Source organism: Poromitra crassiceps, assembly GCF_964638095.1.
Source record: "Poromitra crassiceps genome assembly, chromosome: 11".
Taxonomy (NCBI): domain Eukaryota; kingdom Metazoa; phylum Chordata; class Actinopteri; order Beryciformes; family Melamphaidae; genus Poromitra; species Poromitra crassiceps.
The window spans coordinates 2,456,494-2,475,247 of NC_139643.1; positions in this window are offsets into that span (position 1 = coordinate 2,456,494).

Consider the following 18,754-nt stretch of genomic DNA (forward strand, 5'->3'; position numbering starts at 1 on the left):
GCATTTAATGGTGCGGCTATCCTGGCAAAGTTTTTTACAAAGCGACGGTAGTAACCTACCAGTCCCAGGAAAGCCTCCAGCTCTTTCACCGTTGTTGGTTGTGGCCATGCTGCCACTGCTTTCACCTTCTCCTCCATGGGGGTGACGCCCTTCTCTGACACCACATGGCCCAGGTACTGCACAGAGGGCTGGAACAGATGACACTTGCTGGGCTTTAGTTTGAGACCATGTTCAGCCAAACGAGTGAAGACCTGCTCAAGATATTTAAGGTGAGTAGAAAAGTCTGGAGCAAACACAATAACATCATCCAAATAAATCAAAAGTGACTCAAAGTTCATATCACCTAGGCAGGATTCCATCAGCCTTTGGAAGGTTGCAGGGGCGTTGCACAGCCCGAAAGGCATTCGATCGAACTCATATAGGCCCATGGGAGTTGTGAATGCAGTCTTCTGGCGGTCCTCTGGGTGGACAGGCACCTGCCAGTATCCACTGGCCAAGTCCAGTGTAGAAAAGTACTTGGCCTGGGTCAACATGGTCAAAGACTCTTCGATTCGAGGCAGAGGGAAAGCATCTTTACGAGTGATTGCATTTACCTTGCGATAGTCTATACAGAATCTCAAGGTGCCGTCCTTCTTCCGTACCAACACAATGGGAGATGCCCAGGGGCTGCAACTCTGGTGGATGATGCCCGCGTCCAGCATATTCTGCAAAAGACCACGAACCTCTTGATAAATGTTAGGGGGAATCTGCCGATGTCTCTCACGGACGGGTGGGGCATCTCCTGTTGGGATCTGATGAAATAAAATGTCAGTTTTTCCAACATCATTGTCTGTTAATGAAAATACTTCATGATGACGCTCCAAACACTCCTGTACCTGTTGTTCCTCTTCGGGAGTGAGGCAGGCACTGGAAAGATCAACTGACTTACTTTTTGTGTTGGGGTGGAAGTTGAGTTGAAGTCAACTTGTTGTAGCCGGACCTCAATAGTACCTGGCGTGGTCATGGACAGGTCAACACTTCCACCCAGTACGTCCTCTGTTTGAGTCAGTGTTAATTGTCCCAGCTTTTGGTAGCGTTTAAGGTAGATGGGGGTGGCCATGGTGTTTTTTAGCCTGAGTGGAAGAAGCCCACCCTCCACTGTCACAACTGCCCGTGCGACCAGGAAAGAGGCAGCCTCAGTCATGGGCTCCACCAGGGCAACGTACGGTTGGCCAACTGGACTCCCGCGGGCTCTTGCCATGAGCAGAACCTCTTGTTTTGGCTGAATGCAGACATTTTTGGTGGCTCGCACATAACCCACACTGCCCTCTGGTTGTGAGAATTTGTCCTCACGGCTGCAGATTTTCATCGCTTGCCTCCAGGCTCTCTGCCCCAGCGGATTAGCCTCTACTGGTGGCCCCAGTGGACGTACTGCACCATCTTGGAACATGGTTTTCCAGCACCTTCTCATCACATTCATGCCTAGAAGCCCAGGCACCCGGGACAGACAGTGATCCTGCACCACCACAACCCCACAACGCTCCACTGTGACAGACCCAATAGTGATGTCCAGCACTGCACAGCCAACATAGGGGATGGTTAGGCCATTTGCAGCAGTCAAAGTCAACCATGTTGAAGGGTCTGTCAGTTTGACCCCATTTTCTCCAAACACCTTGTGAAAGATGCTCTCTCTCAACATGGTGACTTGTGAGCCAGTGTCCACAAGGCAAGGGATACTCTCCCCTGCCAGTATCACATTCATAACTGGGCACTCACCGACCAGGTCTTCTCGGGAGGGCTCAGCACTGGATACAGTTTCTCGTTGCCCCACTGTCACTGGGTCGGCAGTGGGGCTTAGTAGTTTAAAGCTGGCAGGGCAGCTCCATTACTTTGATTGGAGTTCTGACGCGGGGGGCAATTTCGCTGGATATGGCCAACCATTTGACACTGCCGACAGATTGGGCGGCCCTGTTCATCATATTTATTGAAGTTGTAGGTGGCAGGTGCAGCTGGACTGTATTGCCGCTGGCCAGGCCGTGGAGGGTGATGGACTGGTGCATGGCCCTGGTAATAGGACTGTCTATTTGGGGCATAAGGGATGGTCTGTGGTGGGGCTGGGGGAGGGGCTACTCCTAGCCGCAGTTCTGCTTTCAACTCCTTAATTACTTCTTGTGTGATGGCCGACACCTGGTCCCTAATCTCAGCAGTCACCTCATCCCTGATGTCCTTTTTTACCTGCTGAACATCAAAGGGGGGTGGTGGTGCCTGGGTCTGCTCTGTGGCCTGATGGCAGTGGGCTGCTGGCTCCATCTCGTCCCCATCGTCCCTGCTCCTTGCCTCCTCTTCAATCTCTGAAAAGGAGAGAGTAGGTGTGGACCGGATTAATGCTTTCAATTCCCGCTTTAGGTTTCTATCAGCAATGCCATCAATAAACTGATCTCGAAGTAGGCGGTCTGCCTCTCCCAATCCAGTTGGGTCCCTTCTTTGCAGCTTTTGAAACAGCTCCTGCAGCCTCAATGAGAAATACGCCACTGCCTCCCCGGGGTCCTGTCTGCAGCTGAAACACAGGGAACGAAGGGCAGAGGTGGGCATTTTATCACCATAGAGATTATTCAGCACTTTAAAAATCATGTCTGCAGTCTTTCTTTTTGACTCCTCCAAAATGAGAATGTGCCTTTTAGCTTCACCCTCCAAACAGCTAATGGTCATATCTACTTGCGACTGTTCCGATAAGCTGTACATGCGGAACATCATTTTTAAATTAGCTTGCCATTCTCCCAACTTGACATCGGCACTTTTGCCTGTAAATTTCTGGCCTCCCATATTGCCAGAAAAAAATGGCGCCATTACAAGAGGAAAATTGTCCATGCTGCGTTCTGATTGGCCTGACTGGCCTTCTACAGACATGTTGTCACTGTCTGCTCACACTTACTGGTAGCTCCACCCAGGACCAATCCTGCCCGACAACGCCAAATATGTAACCGTGCCAAAACGGTAATAAATACACCATGGGTAGGAGCACCTCAGTAAGTATGTAGGAGACAGGACACAGGATAGTTTTGACACAATGCTTTACTCAATCTCAAGGAACAACATTACAGTACAGGCATTAGATAAAATCCGGTGGGCAGTCCACACAGCACATACTGAACAGGCAATAAAACACACAAACTGAGAAGACACTATTAAGACTCAGGTAAAATAAGGTTCAGATGATTGTGGGTTATATGCACTCTAAACACACAGGTTAGTAGGGATCGACGTTACAATGTTCCTTGAAATATAATAACAGCACATCCAATACAGCAAAGTAAATCAAAGGGCTAAAAGGCAACAATATAAATACCAAAATACAAATTAGAATCAAGATGCGTGCACGCAAAGATCAGCGCCCCAGAGTGACAGGCGGGAGGACAACTAGGTAAGCAGGAAGAATCTCTCTGCTATGGAAGCAAGGTTTAACTCGATGGCCCAGCACCATAAGCTCACGATCAAGGAAAGGTTTGTTCTCAAAGTCAAAGTTTACAATACCACCAGGAACAGATGCACACAGCCTCCGCCTTACTCACTCTGGAACCCTGCCGACAGTCACTGCTAACAATCCTTTAATAGGGAAGACGCCGACTTGATTGTCCCGATTTGCCACAGCTGTGGCGCAGCTCACCGGCCAACCGGAAGTGAAGGAGAGAGAGCGCACATTACTGAGTACCAAAGTAAAAGTCATACCAATGAAATAAAACATCCCGCTGCCCTCGTTACATTGAGCTCAGCACATCAAGCTTCAATCATTGCTACTTGACAACAATAATGTCAGGCATAATCTGACTAACTGTTTTAACAAGCAATTGACCATTTGCAACCTATATTCTTCGTTTTTTCAGGTTATTTGTGAAAAACTGACGAATCCATTCTGCTTCTTCTGCGTCAGAAATTGTCACGTTGTCTTAATTGCGTGAAGTGATTCAGTCCAGTGATTCACTCTTCAGTTGTAAAACGGTAGGCCTATATGATTTTCCCCACTCCTGACACACATTTTTAACAAACATACGTCATGAGCTGGTCTCCAAATGCGCCGCTGCAACAATGGCACCGCCACTTGTTTGTCTGGGCAGGCAAGCGCAGCATCGTGACCGGGGGCGTGTAGCCTACCTTTCCCGCGGAGCGCTCCACAAGTAGTGGGCTACGTTCGCGGAGCTCCTGGTCAGTGCCATGTGTCATCTTGTTTCTTTTGTTTTGGTGTGTGACGTGCTTGCCGTGGTCTCCGCATCAACGGAGTTTCCTACTCAAACTTTTTAAAACTTGTGCAATAATAAGTGCATAAACGATTAAAAAATGTGAGTAAACTATCTTAAAAGGTGCCTAAACGCTGCAGAGCATTGAAAAAGGTACCTAAACGGCGTTTTTGTACTACAGCCCTGTGTGCGATCCACAAAAGTTTGGTAAAGTTGGAAATATATTGACAGATTCGCACTTCCCGGATCAATAGCTCATAAACGAAGCGTGTACTGCACACATGACGCTCTCTTTCCCATCTTAAGGTAGACAACGAACTACAACCTCATTTTCACCTAAATGAGCGATCCTCCGAGCTGGACAAATAACATTGGTCTCTATGCTGCGGGCGGTGAGGCGAGTGCTTAGGGATTGACAGACTTGACGGCAACGTTTTAAATAAACAAGTTTCTGCCATAATCCTATATGGTATATGCTATATCCGTGTTTCATAGCCTGTTTGTGTGTGCAGGAGCACTGGCAAACAAACGTTGGTGACACTTGTACATTTTGAGGGGACCCTCAATGATTCTTCCAGATTAAGGTTTGAATTAAATTAGCTTTCGTTTTTAATAAAACTGTCCCGACTCCATGGATGTTATACTGGTATAAAAAGAACAAGGGGTGCATGTTTTGAAATGGTAGGCTATATTACTCAACCTACAGCAGAATATTTCAGTGAACAGATAGCTAGCGGTAGAGTAGCCGGCCTGTAAATTGTAGATCCCGAGTTCAAATCCCACACGGGGCGGTATTATATTTTTTGAAAATGTAGCATAAAATTGTTAATCTGGACATAATTATAGCTTTATGTATAAAGTTGCTGAATATACACTGTGTACATAGCAGAATACCTGAACATGCCCATTCATGGTAACGGTCATATTTCGACGTCAGCTTGACGTTCCCGCGTAGACGTCTAAATCATCCCCAAATCACCCTGTGATCGGCCTAGTCCTGAACTTAACTGAAACACGTCATCACAACGTTATCATGACGTAATTTTGCTTGCTGGGATAAGAAATGTGACATTAATCTTATTCTATTAAAGCAAAGTAAAATAATAATAATAATAACATCAAAAAAATAACCCGTCAATTATTGTTCTTAGAAAGAAAATCTGAATCGGCCAAAATCGGTATTGGCAAGTCAGACTATTCGGAAATCGGAACCGGCCAAGAAAATGGCAATCGGTGCATCTCTACCATTAAGCATTATTTTAGACGGGCGAATGTGGGAGAAAATGAAGCTTCAGCCGGAGTTTTGACTGTCGACAGTGAAAACGAGGGGGCGGAGATGGAGGAAGAGGAGGAAGAAGACGTGGTGAAGACGAAGATGTAACGTTATCATTAGCTGAAGAAGCTAGCGCTAGCGGGACGGAAGCCACCGCAGCAGATAACGTTAAACGCAAGAAGACATACAAATACAAGTTTAATATGGACTGGCAGAAAACATTTCCCTGGCTCGTTTTCGAGGAGAACAAGATGTGTATATATATAAATAAATGTTATTTTGTTTAAAAATGTCTCCTAATATCCCTTTATTGAGTGCCAATGACGACTATAGTCGTCAATTCAAATAGTAACGTTGAGTGCCAATGACGACTAAAGTCGTCAATTGCGTTTTTTGACGGTGGGACGTGGATCAAAGCCTGATCCATCTCCTGTGAAAGTATGGTGGATGTTGAATGTGTAAAAGCTATTTTACGGACCCATTAGGTGGCGACAGTGCTCTCCAGATTAGAGAAAGGTGAGGAAAAACAGCAGAAGAAGCCCCGTGATGAAACGGAAACCGCATCGGTATGCATCGATATGCATGAAGCATAACGTTAGCTGTGCCTGCAGCAGCCAATCTGCTGCCACAATTGAGCCCCTCCGTGTCCGCTGCGATAGCCCCATCCACATGATTAGTTGTGGAGTTGTTATTATTCTCAACTGGAAGCGCTGGGAGCCGGTGACAAATACACGCGGAACGCTGTGAAAAGCTGGGTTTTCAGTGCAGAGCAAACTCAGCAGAGAGCCACCAGAGACACACCCACGGAGGAGGGGTTTGCAGTAGAGGGGGGTGGGGCACGCAGGGCAGCATACAACACCGACCCAGACAGCAGGCTCGATGGACAGATTGGCAAGCTAGAATATCTGATGCCCACCAGCAGTAAATCAAGACCAGCAAGAAAGTGTAGGGTCTGCGCACGCAGGGGCCAGCGCTGCTGGTTGCAGCTAAAAAATATTATTTTACCAAACAAAATTCCTTTGTTTTCGCTGTTTTATTGAAGGAAATTATTTTTGAGGTGTCACTACATCAGAAAATATTAGCTTCAGAGTCAGTGATGTGCTTGAAATGCTTCATTTCACAAAAGGCTGATTATCTCAGCTTCTAATTTGAAACGTCTGTTTTAGCTGAAAACAACCTATCTTCTCCGGCTGATAACTAAAGAACGGAAAATGATATCAATAAACTTTTTTTTGCTGATGATACAATAGAGTCTCATCGTTCTTTGGGCGTGTTCGGTGTTTACATAGTAATATCACACAATATTCTGTGGGCCTCGAGAAATCACTGAAAACGCTCTGAAAGGGCTGGCACTGGGAGCATCCGTCTTCCAAAAGTGGCTGGCACTCAATGAGTTAAGGAGAAACGCATTGTTTAATACATTTTTTATCATGCCCCTAAAATTCTTTGTGTGCTCCTAGTTTTTTCAACTTAGGGGCACACGTGCTCCTTCTGAAAATGCTAAGTGACCAGCCCTGCATAGGAGGAACATTGTTAAAGTTTGAAATATCGAAATGCATGCTGAATGGTGTAGGCCAGCGATCCTCAAAGTCCGGACTCCGGTTCACGGAGCGTTTGTATTTTAACCGGCACATGCTTTTCTAGCCTTTATGGTACTACTGGTTTATCTGTCAGGAAGCTCACAGACCAATGCATGCGCTGTAAATCATCACACGTGATGCTACTCAGCCAATCAACAAGCAAATCGATTCTGCCTGCTGCTGCTGCTGCGGGAGAGTTGACACACGGACGGACGGAGGAGAGGCGAGACTCAGAGAAATGTGAGAGATAGAAGTACTTTCACATCGCGTGCTCAAAAGAAACGAGTAGACCGCGAAAACAAAGCTTAAGTTTTAATCCAGAGCAGGCAGGCTCATGTTCATTCATTGGTCTGACGAGCAGTTCAAAACCAGTCTGTCTCGTGAAGTGTGACACGATCCTGACCAGCTGTCTATATGGAAGCGCCACACATGAGCAAACACACACACACTCAAATCCAGACAGAGGGCACACACACATTCACTGCCCAACGACATGCGAAGTTTGCATTGCGAGCGACCAATAGATAGAAAAACAGACAGACAAACAGACAGACAGAGTGGGAGCTCACTTCTATCAAGAGAAAAGGAGGTTTGTTGGCTAAGAGCCTGACTGATTCTTCCGGACTTCACAATAAGAGTAGACATTACCAGATACAGAACAGTCTGTTACACTAGCAAATCCTCTCCCTCTTCCCACTCAAATTAGCAGCACACGGGCCTATGCCAGGTTTCGACCTGGCCTTGTTTACCAAAGATAAGATGTTTATTTCTAGTATTATTGGCTCATTTCCACCACATATAACAGCACAGTACAGCTCTACTCGACCTGGTCTTACTCGTCTCTACTTGATATAGACTCTGTTTCCATAGCAAGTTTACTCGCCTCCGCCCACACCTGGTCATCATAGCGACCGCATATCTGCCCTCCGCCCATAGCCGAAGTAGGCTATAACGTATAACGTTAAAATTAAATCCATACACAGAACTTTTAAACTGTTTATGAAATACTGGTGCCTCTAAATGACCTACAGTGTACATGGGCAAATGTGACAATCGGCCAGGAGAATGGATATCACTTTGTTGTTACTCAAACTCACATGCATGCACTGCGCGGAGGACGGGAGTTGCGCTACAGGGAGAAGGGAAGCCTCTACCCCGGCGGCCTCTCACCAGGCAAGACCGCGGCTTCGCTAAACCCCCGCCTGCGGCCTAGCGGAGCCAACTACAAAGGGCTTCCCGAGGCTCGGACTTTTTCTCTCTCAAAACAATTGAAAACCACCGCATGTTAAAGCTGAGCAAGGAGATCGATTTTATTTCACCAGAGCCGAAGGCAGCAACACAAAAGACTGATGGAAATAACATTAACAGAACAGAAGAGAAGGTAAGCCCCACTAAACTGGTATCCAGCATTGACAGTAGATACAAGTCAATACGATTCTACCTGACCAATCAGTCGTCTGCAGTGTTTTCACGTCACGGTATGGTTCACAGTGCTGGAACCTCAACAAAGCAGGGACCAAAACTAGCATGACTCAACCCCGACTCAACCCGGGCTGTCCACGTTTTTGATCGGTGGAATGAGACAAAAAAGCGAGACGAGCTGATACCAGCGGTGGAAATGGGCCATATGAGTGTGCAGGGGACAGCAGACTGGAATGAGCTCAGCCAGCCTGAAATTCATATTATACACAACTTGATACATCAAGCAAGCATTTTGGTGAAGATTCAAATCGGCAAGCCGGCCCAGTAGTTCAAAACTTTTAATCTTAATCACATCGGATGAGATTTCGAAATCCCACATTCTGTGATCCAGGATCAGCCAATCCCGGCAGATTTTGTCCTGGTATTTCAAAGCAATGCAGGATTGGATCTGCCTCATCCAGATTTAGAATTTTCAGGATTACCAAATCCTGAATATTAGTGCTTTAATCCTGCCTTTCTCTAGTGGCTATGAAGAACAACACAAAGAAGACAGACACAGTATGGCAATTCATAATGATCAGTTATATTTTCAGCAATCTTCATCTAGTGGATTTGAAGAACAAAGTACACAAAATCATAATGGAATTGTAATAAATAAAAAATACTCCTACTAGGTAACAACCAAAGGTAATTCAGTGAAAGACTGCTGCATCCTCAATACATGCTTTGAGGAGCTGAATTTGGAGTCTGGCTTCCGTTTGCTGAAGCTGGCACAGCTCTATCTGCTCTTTTGCCAATCGGATCTGCATCTCCGCCCTCTCCGTTTCACGGCTCAGCAGTGTCTCATAGGCATCTGAATTACTCTGCTCAGTGCGCTTGAATCTTCTCTTTCGAGGTGGCTCTTGCATGTCATCAGGCCTGGCTGAGGGTCCAGCTTCTGCTTCCACAGGGGTCAGACTCAGGGTCAGGAGGTCCTCGCCTGGAATGCTCATGCTGCCCACATCAACTGCATTGATTGCCTGAAATTAAGAGTTAATTTATATACTTTATACCACTTAATAAGATGATCAAAAGCATGCAAGCTCCCAGGAAAGCCATCGGAAAATACCAGGTATAAGGGCAAATAATTGTAGTTCTATAGGGACAAGGATAAAATCTCATATGAAATGTGAAATGTTATATTATTACTATTATTATTATTATTATTATTATTATTATTATTATTATTAAATGTCACACATACCCTGTAGAATTGACACTTGCTGTGATCCCCATCCAAATTTCAGCCTTAACTTTCGCACCACCCTCTGCGCTAAAGCAACCGACTAAGGAGTCATAATTCCCCCTTACACCCTCCAGCAGTGAATGGGTCTCAGCAGCAGTGAAATTAGGCCCCTTCTTGTCCATCTTTTCAACTCACTGGGTTGGTCAGCAATTGGTTTTTATAGGTCTGGTCGTTACTTGCTTGATTACATGATTAACCACATGCCCTAACAAATCTGGAAATGTGATACATTGCAGGTGTTTGCATTTACTAATTATTTAGACACTATACTGACTGAAAGAACAGTCAGAACACAGTCATGGCAGGGATCGTTCACCTCGTCCATCCTGGAAGGAGAGGTTACCGCCAGAGGGTCCAGACTGAGCGCCCCAAACCTCTCCAACATGAATCGGATGAACTTTATGATCGTTTTCGAATTTGGACTTGAAGACATCAGCTACATTGCTGACCTGGTTAGGCCACAACTGCAGCGCAGAACCCTGCGGAGTCATGTTCTGACTGTGGAGGAACAGGTCCTTATTGCCCTGCGCTTTTACGCATGTGGAACATTTTATCAGGTGATAGCTGATGGTATGGGTGTCCACAAGACAGCTATCGCTGATGCACTGGCCGGCCTGCTGGATCGCTTCGTTAAATTCCCGGTTGATGGCCAGATTGCCAAAGTGAAGGAGCAGTGGGTGATTGACTGCACCCATGTGCATATTCAAGCGCCACATCAGAGGGAGTGGGAATATGTCAATAGGAAAGGGAGGCACAACATCAATGTGCAGCTTGTGGGAGATGCTGTCCTTGCCATCACCAACTGCGTCGTGCGATGGCCAGGGTCAGTCCATGATGCACGGATCTTCAGGGAGAGCCGGCTGTTCACCGATTTCCAGACTAACAGCCCGGATGGGATGATATTGGCCGACAGTGCCTACCCACTCCTACCATGGGTGATGACACCTTTTCCCACTCCCAACACTCCATCACAGATGCGCTACAACAATGCCCATGGAAGGACAAGGTGTGCCATTGAGCGCCTGAATGGGGTACTGAAGAGACGCTTTGCATGTCTAAACTACCTAAGAGTGGTATGCTGCATGCAGCATAATACTTGCTTGTATTGTGCTACACAATATCGCTGTCCATCGCAGAGTCCCCCTCTGTGACATCGATGATCCCCCAGAGCCCATTGCTGCTGCTGCTGATCCAGGCCCACCTGTGGGTTTCTCTCTAAATGAGAGACTGAGTGGTAGGGCAATGCGAGATGCTGTTGTCCGCAATTACTTTTGAAAGGTGATGAATGACAGATGGACCTAATTTTGTAGAAGATATTTTTCCTTTAACCTAACTTACATTTGTGAATGACAATCTTTGTTAGGATGATTATATGAGCATGTTGTGTTACTATTTGGTTTGACACCCTTCTGAGAGGTAGGCCACCACAAATGTGACCAAAAAGTAAAAAATAAAATGTATCTGCCATGAAGGCCATAAATGTTGTATTATTTCAATCAATACACTCTGCCATCTTCCTTATATTGAAACATATTTTTAATTCAATTGTTTAGTACATTTTGCTCTAGTAATCCACTTGAAATCCACCCCTCTGGTGGGATCAGGATAATCCTGATTTTCTGGATGAAACTACCCAATTTGACGATTTAATCCAGATTGAGGCTTGGATTAGATTTCCTGATCTGATCGGATATCAAGGTGATCCTCATCCTGTTTTTTGGTTTTGAACTACCCAAAATCCAAATCTAATCCCATCAGATAGGGATTAAAAGTTTTGAACTACTGGGCCAGGAGACCATAGCGATGGAACAGAGGGCGTGTGGGTGCGTTAAACCCGGACCATGACATGGCTCGTATGATTTTCTTTGCAGACTTTCAAGTTTCTTGTAGTGAGTAGGAAAAGTGTTGCACCATATGACATGACAGTAGTTGATGTGAGGTTCAAACAAGGTTTTGTAAAGGGTCAATAGGGCAGACAAAGGAAGAAAATGTGTTATTTTGAAAAATAAACCTACATATTTAGACAAAGGAAGAAAATGTGTTATTTTGAAAAATAAACCTACATATTTAGACAAAGGAAGAAAATGTCTTATTTTGAAAAATAAACCTACACATTTAGACAGTTTAGTTAACACGTGTTCAATGTGGCATTTAAAGTGAAGTGACTCATCTGTTATAGCCTATATGAACGAAACGACTAATTACAGTAAGCGCACGCATTGGGACATTCACCCAATTAATTCAATTCACATTCACTGCGTAACTGGGTGGCTAACTCAACACCGTCTCCAACCCCAGCAAACCACCGCAAACAACTGGTTGGACCTTCTACACCTACCTCCCCCCGTGTTCAGATGGCTTACGGGACTCGACGGGCCCACACCGGACCCGCATCAGGCAGTTCAGGCCAGCGATGACATCGCCTCGGCAGCGGGAGCCCAGCATCGTCGCTCTCCAGCGGGGCCGTGTCCACGGCCCGAGGTCCAGCAGCTGGAGACCAGCGATCTCAACCACCAACGACCGCCAGCGATGACATCGTCCCGGCAGACGGGAGCCATGGCAGCATACCCAGTGGGAGCTCTTCATCCATGTTCCCCGGCGGGGCCATGCCGACGGCCAGTGGCCCAGCAGCCGGGGAGCAAGATCAAGAATCCGCGACGATACCAGACAGCCCACCCAGACTGTCTGTACCCGCGGGCATGGACACGTTGTCTGCATCCAGAGGTTTGCACATAAAACACCTTAACGTAAGAAGTCTCAAGGAGGAATTGAGAAAACGCGCGCTTGACAACTCCACACAAACTAAACAACACTGTCCAAATTGTGGCAGGACTGTGAGATCAAATGCTAAAGCCGTTGCATGTGACATTTGCGATCAGTTTGTACATATTAAATGCGGAAATATATCAGACCACACTTATAAAAAGGCTGTAAATTTGCAAATGGATGTGCCTCTTGTGTGCAACCTCTGCTGTTTACAAGCTGTTCCAAATATAGGTCTGATCGATGACATAAACGATGATATGTGTCTCTTAAATCAAAACCAGAACCTGCATGATGAATCAAATGATCCTGCCGTTTCATTTAATGCAGTTTTTAATCGGCGAGGGCTTCACTTTTTACATGTAAATGCAAGGAGCCTGTTGCATAAACTTGAGGAAATTAAGCACCTCGCAGTTTCTTCCAAAGCTGCTGTGGTTGCAGTTTCAGAAACGTGGCTTGATAGCTCTATTAATGATGCAGAAATTGAATTATCAGGCTACTCAGTGTACCGCCGTGATCGTAACAGGAATGGTGGTGGGGTTTGCTTGTTTATAAGGAGTGATTTGGCCTTCAATCCACGCGCCGACCTTCAGGTGGAGGGTTTGGAAACGGCTTGGATTGAATTGCAGCTCATCAAGACAAAACCTATCATTATTGGTGTCTGCTATAGACCTCCAAAACAAACAGATTTCTATGAAAGCTTAGAAGCATCTTTTATTAGGAGTAATATTTTTATAGAGAAGGAGTGTATTATTTTGGGCGATCTGAATACAAATCTGCTATTGCCTCCTCGAAAGAGCTGCTTAGTGAAATCATTATCAAATTTCTGCAAAATGTTTGGTTTAAAACAACTAATTAAGGAACCAACTAGAGTGTCTGCAAATAGCCAGTCCATACTGGATTTGATTTTGGTCTCAGAGCATGAAAAGATTTCCCAATCAGGTGTCCTTGATATTGCTCTGAGTGATCACAATGTAATTTTCTGTACTCGTAAGGTATCTAAAATGCAGATAAATTCTGGAAATCACCACACTATTAGATTTAGGTGTACTAAAAAATATTCCAGTGAGGGTTTTCAAAAGACACTTTCTGAGAGAGATTGGGCTGATGTTTTGGGTAGTAAGGATGTTGACGTTGCCTGGAACCTCTTCAAACAGCATTTCATATCTGTGCTTGATGCTGTGGCTCCAATGAGGGAAACTAGACTTAAACAGAGAAGTGCTAAGTGGATGACCTCTGAGATTTTAAGTCTTATTAGACAACGAGATCTATATCTCAAAAAGTTTAAGAAGTCAAAACTGACTACGGACTATGATACATTTATTTCTTTTAGAAATCAAGCCAGCTATAGCATAGAGAAAGCAAAGTCCCAATTTTATGTGGACTCTATTGCTGACAGTGCACACCAGCCCAAAAAACTATGGAAGGTACTTGGTGAGTTAGGCTCCACAGGAAAATCTAAATCAAATTCTAACAATATCGGTCTAGTCATTGATGATAATTTGTGTTTTGATAAAGGTAAGGTTGCTAGCCACTTTAACACTTTTTTCACAACAATTGCTGGCTGTTTGGTTGATAAATTGCCTTGTGGCTCAGGGATATACGGCCCATCCTTTGTAAAGTCTTTTTACCAAGATAGAAATGTTGTTTCGGATGCCTTTGAGATCAGTCCTGTCTCAGTGGAAAGGGTAAGGGCGTGTCTTTCCGCTTTACCAACAAATAAAGCGACAGGTTTGGACCTTATTCCTGCTAGATTTTTGAGGGACAGTGCAAATGTAATCGCTAGTGTGATTACTCATATTGTAAACTTGTCTATTAGCCAGGGTAAATTCCCATGCGAGCTAAAAAGTGCTAGGGTTGTCCCCCTTTTCAAAAAGAATAGTAAGTCAGATGTTGGAAATTACAGGCCAGTATCAATTTTAACAACCGTTTCTAAGGTCTTTGAACGTCTTGTTTATGAACAGGTTGAGGAGTATCTGGTTAAAAATAATCTCCTGTATGAGCTCCAGTCGGGTTTCAGAGCAGCACACTCTACTGAAACCTGTCTTATAAATTTGTTTGATTTTATTAGAAGTAACTTTGAGGATGGTAAGTATGTTGGCATGATCTTGCTCGATCTACAGAGAGCTTTTGATACAGTGAATCATGCCATACTGCTATCAAAACTACAGTGCATGGGTTTCAGTCAGACTGCTGTCAAATGGTTCACTTCTTACCTCACAGGAAGAACTCAAGTATGTGATGTAGAAGGTATTAGATCTGAACCTTTGGGTATTGTATGTGGGGTGCCGCAGGGATCTATTTTGGGCCCTCTTTTATTTCTCTTATATATTAATGATATGCCAGCGGCTGTGAAATGCAAGCTTTTGTTGTATGCTGATGACTCTGCATTGTTGGTCCCCGGAAATGATGTAAATGAGATAGAGAGCATCCTGAGCACTGAATTGGAAAGTGCCAGAGAGTGGCCCACCACCCCATAGACAATAAGCTCTCAATACATCTGGGTAAAACAGAATAAATTCTCTTTGGAACGAAGATAAAGTTGTCTAAAGTAAGTAGCCTTAAAGTATCCTGCAATGGAGCTGAAATTATATCCCAGACAAGTGTCTCGTATTTAGGAGTAACACTAGAACAGACACTCTCCTGTGAACCAATTGCTGCTAAAATCTTAGGTAAGTGTGCAGGTAAAAAAAATTTTTTTATCGAAAGACAAGGTCTTTCGATCTTTCTATAAAGAAACTTTTAGTTTCATCCTTGGTTCAGTGTAATTTTGATTATGCGTGCTCTGCCTGGTATAGTGGCTTGACTGCAAACTTCAGGAACAAACTGCAGGTGATGCAAAATAACATAATTCGTTACTTATTAAATGCACCTCCTAGAACTCATGTAGGGAGTCACGAATTCAAGAAGGTGGGCCTGCTGCCAGTGCACCACAGGATCGAACAGCTGAAACTCAACCATATGTTTAAGATTGTAAATGGTACTGCTCCACACTACATGGGTTCGCATATAGGCATGGTTCATACCCAGCATGGACACGACACCAGGGCCAGTGTGCGCTCATGTATAGTGCCACGGGTGAACGGTGTAGCTCGGAGCTCCTTTTCTTACACAGGGACGTTACTGTGGAACAGCCTTCCACTAGGCATCAAACTCTCAGACTCGAGAGGAGTTTTTAGAGGTCGGGTCCTTGCTCATCTCTGGAGCAAAGTGACTGGGTAGGTTAGTAGGCCTAAGTTTTGGCGGGTCCTGTGAGTATAATGTGTTTTACTGTGATGATTGTTTTATTTTATTTTATTTTTTTAACTTGTGTTTATGTAGTGTCTAATGCAATTTTGAGTGTGACTAATAATGGATGATTTTAGGATAAGTTATTTTCAAGTACCATATTTATTGGTGTCTAAATCTATTTTATGTTTGTAATGGGGATTTTTGTTACAGATTTCTAGATGACTATATGTTTTCTGTTATTGTCTGTCCTGTTCTTAGAACATCGGGGACCATGTTGGAAATAAGTGTTTACACTTTTACATGCTATCCCTTGGATCTTGTTTGTTGTCTCTATATCCATTAATAAAGTCAATCAATCAAAAAGCCCTTTGGTGTGTTTCAAATCGATTGTTCCATCAGCATCAATATTTATTTTATTTATCTGAATCCAAACTGGTTATCTCGTTCTCTCCCCTCTCTCTCTCTCTGTCCCTCTCCTTGCCCACGGCACTCAGCAAGAAAGAAGATGGCTTTTAAGGGGAGTGGACTCGACATGATCTCACACGTGTGAATACTGTTTTGGGCATAAATACACCTATATGGAGGTTTGCGTGAGATGCAACCCATTCTCACTCCGAGCGTGTAGCATATTGACGCTTTGGGTAACACTTTACAATAAGGGTACATTAATTAAGGGTTAATTAATGCTTAGTTAATGCTTAATAAGCATGAATTAACATGAATTAACAGGGTTAGTAAAGCTTAGTAAGCCTTAACACATTGAGTGCCACAGCGCTTCAGTAAAATTGTCTGGAGCCTGTGCCAGATTCACTTCCATTCAGTTGAAAACAGCTATAGAATTTTTTCTATTAGGGCTATATGGACAGGGCTGGACTCTAATGAAACATTGGACACTCCTGCTTCTTTCAAAGAAGAAATTTTGTTTCTAGACAGTTCCATTATGAAATGACAGCCTCTGAAAGAGGAGCATTTTCAAGGGTTTTCTGCTGTCTTTTTTTACTTTTCAAGATAAAGTCACTTTTATGAATACTTTTTGCACTCTAATTTCAAGCACATTCACTGACTCTAGATAATATTTTCTGATGTAGTGACATGGTGTAGTTCTGTGCAGCCTGCGTGCCCCACCCCCCTCTCCCCCCCCCCCCCCCCCCCCCCTGAGCTGCTGCAAACTCCTCCCCACACGCACACAGTCTATTTTCGCAGCCTCCGTTTTTGCCCCGGGCGGATCCCAGCGCGACAAGGAAATGCCAAACGGGACTGAAGGAAAAGGTTTGGCTGTTCGGCGTCGGGTGCTGCCTTTCTGGCAGGGAATCGTGTGGAGAAACTATATGCAGACAGATAGACAGAGGCAGAGGAGCTCAGTTGTGGGCGCGGATCGCAGCCAACTGTCAGCTGCAGACAGAGCAATCTATATGGCTCTGGCTGCAGCATGCATCGGTGTCTCTTTGATCACGGCTTTCTCCTGCACAAAGTAAAGGATCTAGCGCCAAGGTTTTAGGGTGGCGCAGCTCCCGTGTAGATTTTTAAGGTGGTGCCGTGTGATCCCTTGAAGGGATTCATGCTCACTGGCTGGGTACGACCTTAAACAGCAGAATTATGGAATAATATGAATTATGATTTAGGACGTCCACAGACGTCCTTGGCACTCCTCGTTACTTTTTTTAGGACGTCCACAGACGTCCTTGGCACTCAATGTGTTAAGGGCGCGTATAAGTGCTCCCTCCATTTTGAATCACTAATTAATTGGTCGGTGCGCTCTGATCTGCCAGGTGTTCTCTCCTCGATGCAGTGCGTGCCTGCTGCAGGGGACAGACAGACATTCTCAGTAGACGCTGCCGCGGGCCAACAAGGTGAGATATGTCCTATCTGTACTCAGTTAGATGCAAGATATACTGTTAAATGTTCATGGATTCAGATTTAAAGAGAGACAATTTTGTGTAATGACCCTAAATGATGCTGATCGATGCTGTTTGGCAAGCAAGCACACTGGACTAGTCTGGGCTTGTTCGTTCCTCGCCAAACTTCGAGACGCTAATCTGTCTTTAACACGTTTTTTAAAGTTTATCTCGTTCTTCCTTCTCTTATTTCAAGTATCCAGGCAAGATTTTCTGACTCAGAATAACGGAGACCTTGTTAATCTGTAAATAAACAGAGATGCTCGCCACGGATGACACGCAATTCTCCATCCAGGCTTGGAGACTTTTGCTGAAGTTAGCTAGTACCTGCTAGCTAACTACAACTGTTAGCCGAGCCCTTCGATAGCATAACTTTGCATTGCCAGGATAGCATTGAATTAACGTTAAATGCGCTGACCAGCAAGGAGGGCTTGTCTGACCGTTAATTTCTGTATCGTTTGATTCTATTATTTCAGCTTGAAAAAATATATCGCTCGACTGACAGTTAATGGAATGTCCACCTGTTATTCTCCGCAGATGAAATAACTGACTTCAGGGAGCCAGACCATGTCATTCAGGTGGGTACATTTCCAGTCTCCATTATTGTCACAATTCGATCAACTTCTAATGCGTTAGATTTTCCATGTGAATTGCATATTCTGTCCAAAAATATGCGTGACATTACTATAAAGACTACATCTTACAGTAAGGTGACCAGATTTCTGCTATGAAAATCGGGGGAGTCACCAGTCTATATCTCATAAAAAGATCGCAAGTTATTATCTATTAAATCAAAAAGGGGGACAATTCAGCATGATGTTTTTAGAAGACTAGGCCTAAAAAAAAATTAAGTTTGGTTCCTGTTGGTTGTCAGTTGAGGTGATGGTCGGTAGGGAATTTATTTGATTTTTTAGTTATTTTCTTTCCAGTGGCAGCAAGGGAGAGATAGCAAATATATATATTTTTTTATTTTCCTTAAAATTACAGCAGCCATGGAAACTTTTTCAGAACAGAGCCTACATGTATTTCGGGGAAAATGTCACTAATTTATATCACAATGAATGACCAATGAATAAAAAGTTGTTATAGGCTAC